Source organism: Myxine glutinosa, chromosome 4 (genome assembly GCF_964187855.1).
Source record: "Myxine glutinosa chromosome 4, kmMyxGlut1.1, whole genome shotgun sequence".
Classification (NCBI taxonomy): domain Eukaryota; kingdom Metazoa; phylum Chordata; class Myxini; order Myxiniformes; family Myxinidae; genus Myxine; species Myxine glutinosa.
Window position 1 is genome coordinate 70563293 of NC_136264.1, and position 16088 is coordinate 70579380.

At 43.4% G+C, this 16088-nt stretch overlaps 1 protein-coding gene across 4 annotated transcripts in view; it reads right to left on the reverse strand.

Moving 5' to 3' along the window:
• LOC137416428 (uncharacterized) overlaps positions 1–3542 on the reverse strand; it is a 58903-nt gene extending 55361 nt beyond the window's left edge. For 2 of the 4 annotated variants that reach the window (XM_068102012.2, XM_068102015.2), the window contains exon 1: positions 3412–3542. The gene's annotated coding sequence lies outside the window, so the exon portion shown is untranslated. The remainder of the gene's footprint in view (positions 1–3411) is intronic. The other 2 variants (XM_068102013.2, XM_068102017.2) reach the window with 1 other exon arrangement.
• Positions 3543–16088: the final 12546 nt, after the last annotated feature.

Genomic DNA, 16088 nt, shown 5'->3' on the forward strand with positions numbered 1-16088 from the left:
GAACTTCTCGCCCCGGCCGAGCCAGGGGAGCTATGGTACATCAGGGGCGGAGAATGAGAATCCATGGGGGCGGCCTCGGGATGAAAATGAGGTCCACTTTGACACCCCGACTTCTCGAAGTCAGAAGACTGCGGTTCCAAGACAGACCTGTCGTCCGGGGGACTCGAGGCAGACCGCCGCCCCCATGCCTTGGCAGACCACGAGGTTCTCCTCCGGGCCGACTTGCACTTTTTGCCATAAACCTGGACACTGGAGGTCCAACTGTTATGCTCTGGGAGAGGAAAATCAGGAGCGGAGTTCGACTAGTACGACTCCAAATGCGATGGCCATTGTGAGAAATCGCCCTCAAAAGGGTTACCGACCATTTATTTCCGAGGGGTTTGTGTCACTGGATGGAGCCTCGACTAACCGGACACCGGTTAGGATATTGAGGGACACAGGACGACATCAATCTTTAATGCTTGAAGGCATCTTGCCATGGTCCGAGGAGACGGCAACGGGGGATAGTGTTCGTTTACAGGGGATTGGTGGCTGTGTTAGTGCTCCACTTCATGTCATCCATTTGGAGTCCGATTTGGTGTCAGGACCGGTCACCGTCGGTTTACAAGCCACACTTCCTGTAGAGGGAGTATCTGTGGGTATCGGGAATGATTTGGCCGGTGGTCAAGTTTATGGTAACCAGAGGGTTGGTAAAGAGCCCAGCAGGGAAAATAACACGATAACAGTAGGGAAGGCATTTCGTAGGCGTCGAGAGGTCTACAGAAGAGGACAACTTGGCGGTAGTTTTGGTGGTGGCCGCAGCCGATATTACTATTGAGGCTCCCAGAGTTACGGCATCTCCCGAAAGAATGATTATATCAGGGTAGCGGCCGAGAAGGAGACCTAGTACATATGACCTAATATATATATATGACTTAGTACATATGACTTAGTACCTAGTACATTTGACGATTGGCTTCACAATCGGGTATATAAGGGTTATTGCGTTCTGTATTAGTGGAAAACAACTGCTGCACGTCTACAAAAGTTATTGCCGCTTCCCCTGAAGATGGTCCGTCAACTCGACAATGCTGTTTGTCATTTAGTGGTGGCTTTACGAAATTCCGGCATGAAACAGCATGCTAATGCTCAGCAGTATGGCATCACTCAAGGTCAGGTGTCAAAGATCCTGAAACGAAATGCTCAGAGGGGTGTCCCTACTCCAATACAGAGGCCAGGACGTCCCCGCAGAACCACAAGGAGGGATGATCGCCAGCTGCACCGGTTAGTCTGCAATGGCCGTACCAAGTCAGCTAATCGGCTTCAGGCTGAGTGGCAGCAACTGACAAATGTGCCTGTATCCAGAAGGCTCGTCAACCAACGACTGGTTCAAGCAGGCTATCGTGCCAGGCGTCCCCTGAGAAAGCCACGTCTAACCAGACAAAACCGCCAGCGCCGATTGCAGTGGGCCAGAGAGGACCGTGAATGGCAGCCAGGACACTGGAATCACGTGATCTTCAGTGACGAGTCGAGATTTCTGGTCTATCGTCAAGATGGCCACGTCTGAGTGTGCAGACAAGTGCACGAAGCCTACAACGAAGATTGTATAGTGCCAAGAGTCCAAGCTGGAGGTGGTGGGGTGACCGTTGGGGCTGCTTTTGATGCAGGGGGCAAAACTGACCTGGTTGTTCTGAATGCAAACCTGAACCAGTTCAAGCACAGGGCCATTCTGGAAGAAACATTGCTTCCATTTGTTCGTGCAGCCTTTCGAGGAAACTTTGTCTTCCAAGATGACAATGCACGGCCTCATCGTGCTCGCATGATCCAACACTTTCTTGCTGACCGTGGTGTAGAGCATATGGAGTGGCCTGCCATGTCCCCGGATATGAATCCAATAGAGAACTTGTGGGCAGAATGAACGTGTCAAATCGACAACTTGGACCAGCAGCCTGCCTCTGTGCGTGAATTGCAGCAGGCTATTGTCACTGCATGGCAAGCGATTCCTGTCCAAACCTTGGCAAATCTCGTAAACAGCATGCCCCAACGTGTTCGTGCTCTCCTGAATGCTCGTGGGGGTTACACGAAGTACTGAACTGTAATTTTACTGTCCGTAATCCCAGTCGTAATTTAACTTTTGTTTTTGTTTAAAAAAAATTTTGACTAATGTGCAAAATAAAGAGATACTTCTGGAAAACGCACAGAAGTTTAACACAGTACTGTCCATGAATCGAGTTGTGGACTCCAGAGTTCATCATCAAATTCCACTCAAAAAGTGCACCTAATTACATTAAGGATCCGGTAGAAAAAGAAAGCACCAAATAAACAGTACCGGTACTCAATCTGTGAATCACTTCCGGATGTTACTGAAGTATCAAACGCTTGCAAGGTCAGGAATCAGGTCAAAGTTCATCATCCTCTAATGTCTAATCGTATTAATTAATACTCGTTTATGGTTAAAAAAAAAAAAAAAGAAAGCTTTAATAATCGCTTTCAATTTCAGCAGGTGCTTCCACCTCCCCGGGGTTTGTTCGAGTTGTCACAACTCGCCAGATTCTGTCCTTTTACTCTAAAACCGAGGTGATTATACACCGCAACAATTACATTACACAGGAGCATGTTCGTCCTCCTGTCTGATGTCATAAAATCGAAACTTCTTGTTGTTGTTTTACATGGAGCTTGTGGCTGCTGGTTGCATCATTATTTTGCAAGTCGCTGCTGCAGTGCCCCCCATGTGTACTCATTTTGTCGATCTAGGAAGGATGACAGGTCGAGTCAACCCTTCAGACCGGGATTTCAACGTTGGAGGGAATTTCGGTGTCCGTACTTGCTTGGCACAGTACACGTCATAGATAGACGAGGTCACAGGTGGACGAAGCCTGGAGAGGCTTTCTTGGAACCTTTACCTAGCACAAGCGAAGTCCCCGGACGCACAGGCAGGTAGGCCCGATCTATACCTGGACTGACGGACTTAATTCGTACGAGGAGTATTAAATGGTCTTGAACTTGACAGGTGTTGAGACCTATACTCTATAGCGAAAGTATGAGAGACAAAGGAAAGACAAATGGAGACAAAGAGAATATTTAAAATACAAACTGTTTTTGTACAGACAGCGGTATCTTTAGGACATGGCGAGTTGTGATACATTAATCGAGGAGAGCGTCCGCCGAGGAACGAATAAGATCGAACGAAAGACGCCGTTGGAAGGAATGAAGACGTCTTGGAAGAAGAAAGAGCGAGATGAGACAACCGAACGAAACTCATTTCATTAAAGACCTGGGCAGACACTAACGGTTCGGGATTGTGTCGAAGCACGAAAGCGAGTCCCCAAGATAAGATAATCCACCGCGGAACTACAAGGACAGACAGATCGACGAACGTGGGGAACACCAAGTGACAAGTAAGACGGACAGACACCGAGGAGCGGACCGCACCTGTAGCTGGGTAGTTGGACACGTGACGAGGGCCGTGGACACCGGACAGACAGCGAGACCCCGACCGGTCCAAGCACTGGGCAAACGCACTCACTGATCGTGTCCGTCTCCGCCTCGGAACCTCATGCACGGAAGAAAAGGCGGTCGGTGGGCGTACATTATTACGAGGGCTTGAATGAGTGAAGGAAAGAATGAAAAATATAGTTGCGATCGCTTTACTCTTTCCTTGCTCGGAATACACTTTCAAGTTGCGCTGATAAATGCCTCTTTGCCCCTGCAATGAGTCTTAGACATGTAATCAATCGATTGATCTGTCATTCATCCATAATGATCATTCATCCACCCGTCATCAAATCTGATTACTTAACCATTCATCCATAATCATTATCCATCCATCCCGTTATCAAATCTGATTATTGATGCATTCATCCATAATGATTATCCATCCACCCCATCATCAAATCTGATTATTTATCCATCCATCCATCATCCATCCACCCCGTCATCAAATCTGATTATTTATCCATTCATCCATAATCATCAACCATCCAATCCGTCATCAAATTTGCTCATTTATCCATCCATCATCATCATCATCCATCCACTCCGTTATCAAATCTCATTATTTATCCATCCATCCATCATCCATCCACCCCATCATCAAATCTGATTATTTATCCATCCATCCATCATCCATCCACCCCGTCATCAAATCTGATTATTTATCCATTCATCCATAATCATTATCCATCCACCCCATCATCAAATCTGCTCATTTATCCATTCACCCATAATCATTATCCATCCAATCCGTCATCAAATTTGCTCATTGATCCATCCATCATCATCATCATCCATCCACTCCGTTATCAAATCTGATTATTGATCCATTCATCCATAATGATTATCCATCCACCCCGTCATCAAATCTGCTCATTTATCCATTCATCCATAATCATTATCCATCCACCCCATCATCAAATCTGCTCATTTATCCATTCACCCATAATCATTATCCATCCACTCCGTCATCAAATCTGCTCATTTATCCATCCATCCATCATCATCATCATCATCATCATCCATCCATCCATCCATCCACCCGTCATCAAATCTGCTCATTTATACATCCATCCATCATCATCATCATCATCATCATCATCATCCATCCATCCACCCCGTCATCAAATCTGCTCATTTATCCATTCATCCATAATCATCATCCATCCACACCGGCATCAAATCTGATTATTTATCCATTCATCCATTATTATCATCCATCCACACCGGCATCAAATCTGATTATTTATCCATTCATCCATAATCATCATCCATCCACACCAGCATCAAATCTGATTATTTATCCATTCATCCATAATGATTATCCATCCACCCCGTCATCAAATCTGATTATTTATCCATTCATTCATAATCATCATCCATCCACCCCGTCATCAAATCTGATTATTTATCCATTCATCCATAATCTGATTATTTATCCATTCATCCATTATTATCATCCATCCACACCGGCATCAAATCTGATTATTTATCCATTCATCCATAATCATCATCCATCCACACCAGCATCAAATCTGATTATTTATCCATTCATCCATAATGATTATCCATCCACCCCGTCATCAAATCTGATTATTTATCCATTCATTCATAATCATCATCCATCCACCCCGTCATCAAATCTGATTATTTATCCATTCATCCATAATCATCATCCATCCATCCCGTCATCAAATCTGATTATTTATCCATTCATTCATAATCATCATCCATCCATCCCTTCATCAAATATGATTATTTATCCATTCATCCATAATCATCATCCATCCACCCCGTCATCAAATCTGATTATTTATCCATTCATCCATAATCATCATCCATCCATCCCGTCATCAAATCTGATTATTTATCCATTCATCCATAATCATCATCCATCCACCCCGTCATCAAATCTGATTATTTATCCATTCATCCATAATCATCATCCATCCATCCCGTCATCAAATCTGCTAAGTTTTCTGTGGTGGTCACATGGCAGGAAATGGTAGTATGTTTTTCAATTTAAATTGTATGTTTTTAAAAAGTAGCATTAAATTATATATATATTCTTAATTTAAATGTATCGCAATGTGTACACTTTAATTATTTTTTAAATCTTGGTCATTATAGTCCCCTTCTGATTGTGGGCCTGGCACTGAGGCGCCATTTGAGCCATTGTAAACCCAGACATGGATGGAGCCCAGGTGGGTATTCCCGTCAATAATTAATTCCTCACTCCTGTTTGTCAATCAATCAGAATTGACAGGAATGTGATGACATGTCGGGTTTACCGTGCATGACTCAGGGGGTACAAACGTGCAACTGAGATGGCTTGTACTTGCATCGTTTTACATAATTTTGAAAGTTCTAAACGTTCATCATTTATCCATCTATTTCATAATTTATCCATCTATTGTATCTGCCCTTCTGAGTCTCATGGTACATGGTACAGTGTGAGCCACGTGATTATACAAGTCACCCACAAAATGTATCATGGCTTCAGGCAGGATGAAACCGTCATAAAAACTACATGTCATTGCCAATATTGGTGGTTAAAATGAATACTTCTTCAACTGGGCCTTACATTGGGGCTACAAGTCTCCGATCCCAAGGAAACACTCCCACCCTAGATCTTCAAGACACTTTCTTAATAAAGGCTGCTCGCAAAGAAAAATATCCATCCATTTAATCATTTAGCCATATATTTCATCATTTATCCATCTATTTCATCATTTAGCTATATATTATTCTATTTCATGATTTATCCATCGATTTCAGCTTTTATGTATCTATTCCATCGTTTATCTATCCATCTATTATTCTTTTTCATCATATATCCATGTATTATTCTACTTCATCATTTATCCATCCATTATTCTACTTCATCATTTATCCATCCATTATTCTATTTAATCATTTATCCATCTATTTAATCAATATCCATCAATTTCATCATTTATCCATCTATTATTCTGTTTCATAATTTATCCATCTATTATTCTATTTCATAATTTATCCATTTATTTCTTCATTATCCATCAATTTCACCATTTATCCATCTATTTCATCATTATCCATCAATTTCATAATTTATCCATCTATTATTCTGGTTCCTCATTTATCTATCTATGATTCTGTCATCATTTAGCTATCTATTTCATCATTATCCATCAATTTCATAATTTATCCATCCATTATTCTGGTTCATCATTTATCCTTCTATTCTATTTCATCATTTATCCATCTATTTCATCAGTATCCATCAATTTCACCATTTATCCATTTATTCTGTTTCATCATTTATCCATCTATTTCATCATTATCCATCAATTTCATAATTTATCCATCTATTATTCTGGTTCATCATTTATCCATCTATTTTATTTCATCATTTATCCATCTATTTCATCATGATCCATCAATTTCACCATTTATCCATCTATTTAATCATTTATCCATCTATTTCATCATTATCCATCAACTCCACCATTTGTCCATTTATTATTCTATTTCATCATTTAGCTATCTATTTCATCATTATCCATCAATTTCATAATTTATCCATCTATTATTCTGGTTCATCATTTATCCTTCTATTCTATTTCATCATTTATCCATCTATATCATCATTATCCATCAATTTCACCATTTACCCATTTATTATTCTGTTTCATCATTTATCCTTCTATTTCATCATTATCCATCAATTTAATAATTTATCCATCTATTATTCTGGTTCATCATTTATCCTTCTATTCTATTTCATCATTTATCCATCTATTTCATCATTATCCATCAATTTCATAATTTATCCATTTATTATTCTGGTTCATCATTTATCCATCTATTTTATTTCATCATATATCCATCTATTTCATCATGATCCATCAATTTCACCATTTATCCATCTATTTAATCATTTATCCATCTATTTCATCATTATCCATCAATTCCACCATTTGTCCATTTATTATTCTATTTCATCATTTAGCTATCTATTTCATCATTATCCATCAATTTCATAATTTATCCATCTATTATTCTGATTCATCATTTATCCATCTATTCTATTTCATCATTTACCCATCTATTTCATCATTATCCATCAATTTCATAATTTATCCATCTATTATTCTGGTTCATCATTTATCCATCTATTCTATTTCATCATTTATCCATCGATTTCATCATTATCCATCAATTTCATAATTTATCCATCTATTATTCTGGTTCATCATTTATCCATCTATTCTATTCCATCATTTATCCATCTATTTCATCATAATCCATCAATTTCACCATTTATCCATCTATTTAATCATTTATCCATCTATTTCATCATTATCCATCAATTTCACCATTTAGCCATTTATTATTCTATTTCATCATTTATCCATCTATTTCATCATTATCCATCAATTTCATAATTTATCCATCTATTATTCTGGTTCATCATTTATCCTTCTATTCTATTTCATCATTTATCCATCTATTTCATCATTATCCATCAATTTCACCATTTATTATTCTGGTCCATCATTTATCCATCTATTTCATCATTATCCATCAATTTCATAATTTATCCATCTATTATTCTGGTTCATCATTTATCCATCTATTCTATTTCATTATTTATCCATCTATTTCATCATTGTCCATCTATTTCATAATTTATCCATCTATTATTCTGGTCCATCATTTATCCATCTATTTCATCATTATCCATCAATTTCATAATTTATCCATCTATTATTCTGGTCCATCATTTATCCATCTATTCTATTTCATCATTTATCCATCTATTTCATCATTATCCATCAATTTCATAATTTATCCATCTATTATTCTGGTTCATCATTTATCCATCTATTCTATTCCATCATTTATCCATCTATTTCATCATAATCCATCAATTTCACCATTTATCCATCTATTTAATCATTTATCCATCTATTTCATCATTATCCATCAATTTCACCATTTATCCATTTATTATTCTATTTCATCATTTATCCATCTATTTCATCATTATCCATCAATTTCATAATTTATCCATCTATTATTCTGGTTCATCATTTATCCTTCTATTCTATTTCATCATTTATCCATCTATTTCATCATTATCCATCAATTTCACCATTTGTTATTCTGGTCCATCATTTATCCATCTATTTCATCATTTATCCATCTATTTCATCATTATCCATCAATTTCATCATTTATCCATCTATTATTCTGGTTCATCATTTATCCTTCTATTCTATTTCATCATTTATCCATCTAGTTCATCATTTATCCATCAAATTCAGTATCTATCCATCGATTTCCTCATTGATCCATCTATTTCATCATTTATCCATCGACTCCTGTATTCTCTAATGTTTCCGAGTATACAAGCCCCACTCATCGCTCCAGACAGTGAGTCAGGATAATTGACAGAAAAATCACGCACTAAGTTAGAAATGTAAAGCTAGCAAACAGTTCCTCTTTCCAAGTAAAACAAAGCACAATTCAATGCAAAACATTTCCGTAACGGTGTGTTTCGAGTTTACGGAGATATTCAAATTGCAGGGAACATTTGCTTGTGGTGACACTTGCCAAACCTCGACTTGTGTATGAGTGTGTTGGCTGATGGCCTCAAACCAAAACAGTTTGCTATGTGATCGGGTGTGGTCATACGTGTGGTTCGTGAGAACAACAACCACGTCACAGTGGTGCATTCTCTCAAATTACTTTGTGGTGACGTGTTTGCATGGATGCTGACGCCCAAATTCGCACAAATACCGAGAATTATGATTCACACGCAGCTTCGTGTTCGAGCGATCTCAAGGCAGATTGTCAATCTCCCGTAGATATGAGAACGCTATGGTTTTGTCGACCTCAGTGTGACCTTCGCAGACCTTTTGTGGTCCTGACAGCTGGGCTGACACTTTTCTAGCATGACAAGGTTATGACTCGATGGTATCTTTCTCGCAATCGCTCTCTTACCAAATTGCCTTTAATCCCTCCTTGTACAGTACGGTAACACCTCTTGAGACTTTTGTTTGCAGTTGACAAAACTTGGCACAAACACAGCACCAAAAGGAATTTCATTTCACAAATACGAGGAACCTTATGACGACAGCCTAAATTGTAAAGAATGGGTTCAAGAAGACATTATTATGGTTTTCCATTGCTTGTTGTGACGTCATCTTCAGGCTGAGTGTCTGTGGGGTCGTGGAAGGAAGCTCGCGAGTTGGCCAGGGGGAGCAGACGGGATCATGAGGAAATGATATCACCGCCTGGATGTTCCAAGGAATGCTGCAGCTGCCTGGGCCAAACATATTCCTGAGCCTTGCAAGCTTTTACACACAAAAAGTTCCCTCTGGTTTTCATGCTCTAGCTTCACACTTTGAACCTGCGACTCATCCCAGGTTCAAATCCTATTCACTGTGTTTTCCCTCTGGTTTAGTCATGTCCTTGTAATTCACATAAAAGTACACTGATCTCTTTTTCCACTATGATTCATAATCCTGAAATATCCTGATATGATTCATGTAAAGCTCCACTATGAACCTTACCTCACCAAGTAAAATATTGCCGGAGCTCTTTGATGACTTTGTTGTGACAACTGCTGTGGTGACGTCATTCATTGAAATTGTTGATCAGCTATTAGCACCTGTACCTGTAGTCATGCTTTTATTTATCTTTTAGGGAGGAAATTATGTGAAAAGGTTATGGTTTAGCTGCTATAAGGTCCATCACGAAATTTCACCATCTTTAGCACTCCTCCATGAGTGACTATTGTTATGAATTTGGGTAGAGGAATATCTAGACCCAGACAGATCTGTATAGGTATCTTGCTTCGTCTGTCGTGATAGGGAATCTACCTTGTAATAAGTTCTGTGTTTAGCCCGGTTTGTCGGTATAAGCTGTATTGGTGTCCCCGCCGCGAGGGGGGGTGGGGGGGGGGGCTTGCTAAATAGTGCAGGGATTATGGATAAAGTTCCCTCGTTCGTCGTTTCCCCCCTGTCGCCAAACCTTTGTCTCTTATAGCAACGCATTCTCATATAAACACTTAGATAGGTCCTTAGTGCACAACAGTAATTAAATTCCCCTCCCTTACAATAAGACTGTGGAAGACAAGTAGGCAGCGGCCGCGTACAACACCGGCGTGGGCGTCAGACATCGAGCAGGGCTGGGAGCCATGCCCAGGAGGACTGTTGATTGGCCAGGGGGAGGGGCGAGCAACACCACAGTGCGGGAAGCACTTTGCCAATGGGAGGGCACCAGCAGAGTCAGAACATTCGAGACGTCGAGAGACGAGGCTCTGGTTGGGGCGAGCAAGACTTGAGGTCACACGCGAGGTGACAAAAGGGTTTGCTCGACGACATTTTGTCTCTCTCTTCGCGATGGACGACATTTTGCCCTTCTCTTCGCGCTGGACCTCGTGTTGGAGATCGGCCTCGTGTTGGGGATCGGCCTCGTGTTGGAGATCGGCTTCGCGTGGAGATCGCTGGCCCTGCGTTGGTGCGGTGCTTGGTGCTTGGAGCTTGGAGCGAGGCGTGCCGCTGAACGGACGAGGCCGGGCGAGCGGGTCGTTCGGGGCCTGGTGGCGCACGAGCGGGGCCGGACGGAGCCGCGTTGGTCGACGGACGCAACACTGCCGACAGATAAGGACGCACCACATTTCACAAATACATAACGAACGTTTCTTTTATTAATTCAATTCCTTTGTCCTGTATCCAAAATCTGTGAGTGGGGACGTCCCGATTAGGCCATCTATTTACCGGCGTGTGATTTTCCTGTCTCGCTATTCATTGTAAAATAAACCCTTGTATTATTTTTCTGTATATACTTGAACGCAGTTTTCTGTGTGATTTATTTAATTTGCAGCGGCATTGGAGATGCCCCGAGAACAGGTAAGACCGCAGGGGTCTTGCGCCGCCCCTCCACCTCACACAATTTTGTATAGCTTTCTATCTTCAAGTCCGCCATTGAGTTTTCGCCTCGAGAGCTAAGGCCTTCGCGATCGGCTTCTGTGACCACCTGATTTTCATCACAGGCGGGCGCCAGACAATATATTGTATCGGTGATTCGGGTGAACACGGCTGTCAAATCTCCCACCCGGATGGTCAACTGCTGATGCAACATCGGTTAGGGTAGGAATTTTTAGCGTTTGGACCTGATTTCAACCCGATAATGAGCACAGATTTTGATGCGGTCAATACATCCTTGTTAGGCATCAGATATGAAGCTTGTGGCCAAGTTTCATCAAAATCGTGTGTTTGGATCAAGAGATAATAACAAGTGTTTATAAAGACTCACACTCACTCACTGACTTACCTACAGACATTGCTCGATCACATAACGTCACCAGACTAAAGTCCAGGTGAGATAATAATAATAATCGAGCTCAAGAACCTAAGATCTTAAGCCAACCACCCCTAACCATTAATACTTAGGCAGTTAAGACCGAAAAATAGGGCGTATCGTTCATTTTTTCAGGAAAGCACCAAATTTGGCACAGATGTAGTATGGACCTATACAATTGTTTTCCTGAGGGGTGCCCAAAAATTCAGAACCCCTGGTGGCCGCCATATTGAATTTCAACATGACCGCCCTCTGTGACCTATTTCCCTCAATAACTTCTATACTATGAGCGATAACACCACAGTTCCAGTGTCTTACCCCATGTTTTCATGGTCTCTGAATCCAATGGGATCAATTGCATAAAAATTGGCATCCATCATCTTTAATTTCAAGATGGCCGCCATGGTGTTTCCATTTTCCTTGAATCTCTCATAGTATTTTAGGTAAAATTTCAATTCCAAGTGATACACATTGTTTTATTGGTCTCTGATAACAATGGAATGGTATTAATTAATCAAAGTTACACACAGTTGCAGTTTTAACTTAAAATATTGTGGGCACTTGAAAGGTGGAGGCTCTCGCACAGACGCGTAGTACTACAAGCACTGTCCATCGCAGTCACACAGTGATGTGCAGGGCAGATTTGCCCTGGAGCATTTACAGTTGCCTTTACAGGCCGACTTACAATGGCAGCGTGTAAGCTCTGAACATGCCTCCTGTATCAGTGGTATTGTGGTCCAAATTGGTGTCCAAGAAGTCCCTGTTTTCATCCAGCCCCAATCAGCTGGTGATGGAAGTTCTGGGTAGGGCACAAGTGCCTGACTCCATACGTGTGCAGCCTGAAAACATGCACGTTTTCGGTGTTGTTCGAAGGCGTCTGCTGTTGGGGGAATTTGATATTGTTCTTGCCTTCTTCGTGAACAAGTGTCGGAGCATGTCATTCACTGTCTTTATCTCGGTAGTCCGGTCATAGAGGATGGCAACATATCTTTCTATGCTCTGTAGTTCCATAGTAATAGCGTCCACAGATGGCCTATAAGCGAGAGCATGAAAGGTCTGCGTGATGCTGGGGTATGCCTCCCAAGCCTTCCAGGCTGTCTTTTTCCCAATTTGGGCAAAAAATGACTGTCGCAGCCAGTGAAGGCATGAAATAATGGCAAAGACTCGGACTTCCTGTGGCCAAGGCCGGTGGCAATTTTATGGATGGCAAGGTAGCGGTAGCTTTTACCAGTGCCAATGGCAATCCAGAGTTCCTCCACACCGTGTGACTGGTAGGTAAAATAGTGTGCTATTGCCAAGACCACAATATCAGAATCTACAGTTCGAATCAATACCCGTTTTCTCCCCTTTTTCATGGCATCCAGGACATTTTTTTGGATTTTTTGAATTTTCTGAATTTTTGGGCGCCCCTCAGGAAAACAATTGTATAGGTCCATACTACATCTGTGCCAAATTTGGTGCTTTCCTGAAAAAATGAACGATGCTTCCTCTTAACTGCCTAACTATAAGCAAACACCAGGCTTAGTTAACTTCAGCACATATTATTTTCTTTCTACACTCTGGACTTAAACCATTTCAGGCGCAACATCATTTCATCATCAAACCACACACAAACATCATGCCGTTCTCACATCCGTCTCGCTCTGGCGGATAATTCAGTGTGATGGGCTCACGAAGCCCAGCCGAAGAACATCCTCACGGTTTCTCTTTCACAGGAAGTCATCATTGTGATTGACAAGTACACACCAAACTCTCGCTCCTCTGCCCTCCCCGAGGGTCCACCATGGAGACCCCGCGGAGACTTGTTCCTTCGAACATCCAGGCGGTGATATAATTTGCTCATGATTTTTCAAATCGGCTTGTTTTTGTCATCTACTCAACTCAAACCACCTTGTTTTGTCATAACTCGTCCATAACTGTTTGAGATAGTCACTAGTCACCATTTTGAGTTGCTTGGTGTGGGGTAATGACCGGCGCGTTTACTCAGACGACCGGGGTCTCCCAAATTGGGTTTGGTAGAGGAGAAAACAAGCCCTTGATCCAGCTCATGGTGTCTCGGCTGTTTGGACAATGGGACTGCTGTAACAATATTGTCACGTCTGAATGACAGTCAATACGGTATGCTCAGCACCGGAACCTTTAGTCCCGGGAGATATCCGAAGCACCTCTTCTGCACCACATTCTGTTGTTTTACTTATGGCTACCGTTCCCCATGGATAATTCAAATGAGCCGAAATCACTGATGGCACGAAAAACAGATGGCTCAAACATGTTGTCTTTCCTTTTAGAGGGTTTATTTGTAAAGAAAAGCGCATGGAATACGATAGACAGACAATATGCTATAATAAACCAGACTAGCCAAGCAAATCAAAAGACACAACGAGGTAGATGAGAACACGCAAACATACAGGGATGATAAATAAAGCGCAAGTCCTAACCCACTTTAGGTGGCACAGATCACACTTTCACAACAAGATAAATAATGCAGGTGGGATTTCGCTTTGATCATGATGTAGCGGTTCCCGCTGAATGTACACAATCGCCTTGCACCTGCCAGGACGCGGCCAGGGCGCGATCGCCATGCCGGGCTTGTCCGGACGGGCCCAGACGCGCCTCTCCTGGGCATGCCCGGACTCGCTGTTCCCGGGCACGCCCGAACCTCCCGGGCACGCCCGGACTCGCTGTTCCCGGGCACGCCCGAACCTCCCGGGCACGCCCGGTCTCGTCTTTCCCGGGCATGCCCGCTCTCGCCTTTCCAGGGCTCACCCAGAGCGCCAGGGCACGCCCAGCCTCGACTTGCCAGGCCGCGTCCAGGACGCCCGGGCATGTCCAGACTCGCCTTTCCAGGGCTCGCCCAGAGCGTCCGGGCATGCCCGCTCTCGCCTTTCCAGGGCTCGCCCAGAGCGCTCGGGCACGCCCAGCCTCGAATTGCCAGGCCGCGTTCAGGACGCCCGGGCATGTCCAGACTCGCCTTTCCAGGACTCGCCCTTGACACCCGGGCACGCCCGGACTCGCTGTTCCCGGGCACGCCCGAACCTCCCGGGCACGCCCGGTCTCGTCTTTCCCGGGCATGCCCGCTCTCGCCTTTCCAGGGCTCACCCAGAGCGCCAGGGCACGCCCAGCCTCGACTTGCCAGGCCGCGTCCAGGACGCCCGGGCATGTCCAGACTCGCCTTTCCAGGGCTCGCCCAGAGCGTCCGGGCATGCCCGCTCTCGCCTTTCCAGGGCTCGCCCAGAGCGCTCGGGCACGCCCAGCCTCGACTGGCCAGGCCGCGTTCAGGACGCCCGGGCATGTCCAGACTCGCCTTTCCAGGACTCGCCCTTGACACCCGGGCATGCCCGGTCTCGGTTTTCCGGGCAAACGCCCCGGCATAAATGTGTATATATATTGCTGCCCGATAAACGGGCTTGTCAGAATACCTGAGCTGTTTTGTTTCATTAAAGCAACTCGGATGAATTCCGTCTTTGGTCGCGTCAATTCTTTCGACTCGCGTTGGAGCGCAGCTCCTTCAATGATACACAGGGTGAACGCAGGACTCAGTGCAGCCCGCTTTGGAAACCAGGTGTGAGACTATGAGAGCCAGTGATGAAGTTTGTCCAAAGACGAGGTAAAACAGCCAGAGGAGCACCAGCACCAAACAAGTAGCACCCAAGCTGCAGAAAGCAAAACAGAGCACGATGGAGTAAATCAGCCACGAGCAGCGCCAGTAACGATCAGCTCCACAACCAGGCCTCGTGGCCCACTTTGTCATTTTCCAAACGAGGCCTCCTTTAGGGGGGTGGAGGTGGGAGAGGTAAAAAAAAAAACACATGGACACAGCTAGGACTTCCAGGAAAGAAGTCGGTATTTCCAAAAAGTGGATCTGGGGTGAATTAACGGGGGTAGAAAAGATCAAGGTTTTGGATGGGGGAAGATAAGAGACGGTGGAGAACAGCTGTTTTAAAGATCTGGAGGGAGGAGTGGGATTGAAGAGAATGTGGGAGTTTGTTCCAGAGGCGGGAGAAAAGAGGAATGAAGGAGTGAAGCTGAGCAGAGAGTCTTGATTTTGGCAGTTTAACCATAAGAGAGTTGCTGGCAGATCTTGTGCGACCTGTAGGAATATTTGGGGGACTGAGCACAGAGAGAGCTGGGGGAGCAAGGCCGGAGAGGAGTCGGTGGAAGACAGAAAGACCACCTACCTGCCTGCGGTGAGTGAGTGAAAGGTCCTCGGAGTTTGCTTCATCGCGGGAAATTCCAATGATTCTGAAAGCTTTGGTTTCAACAGC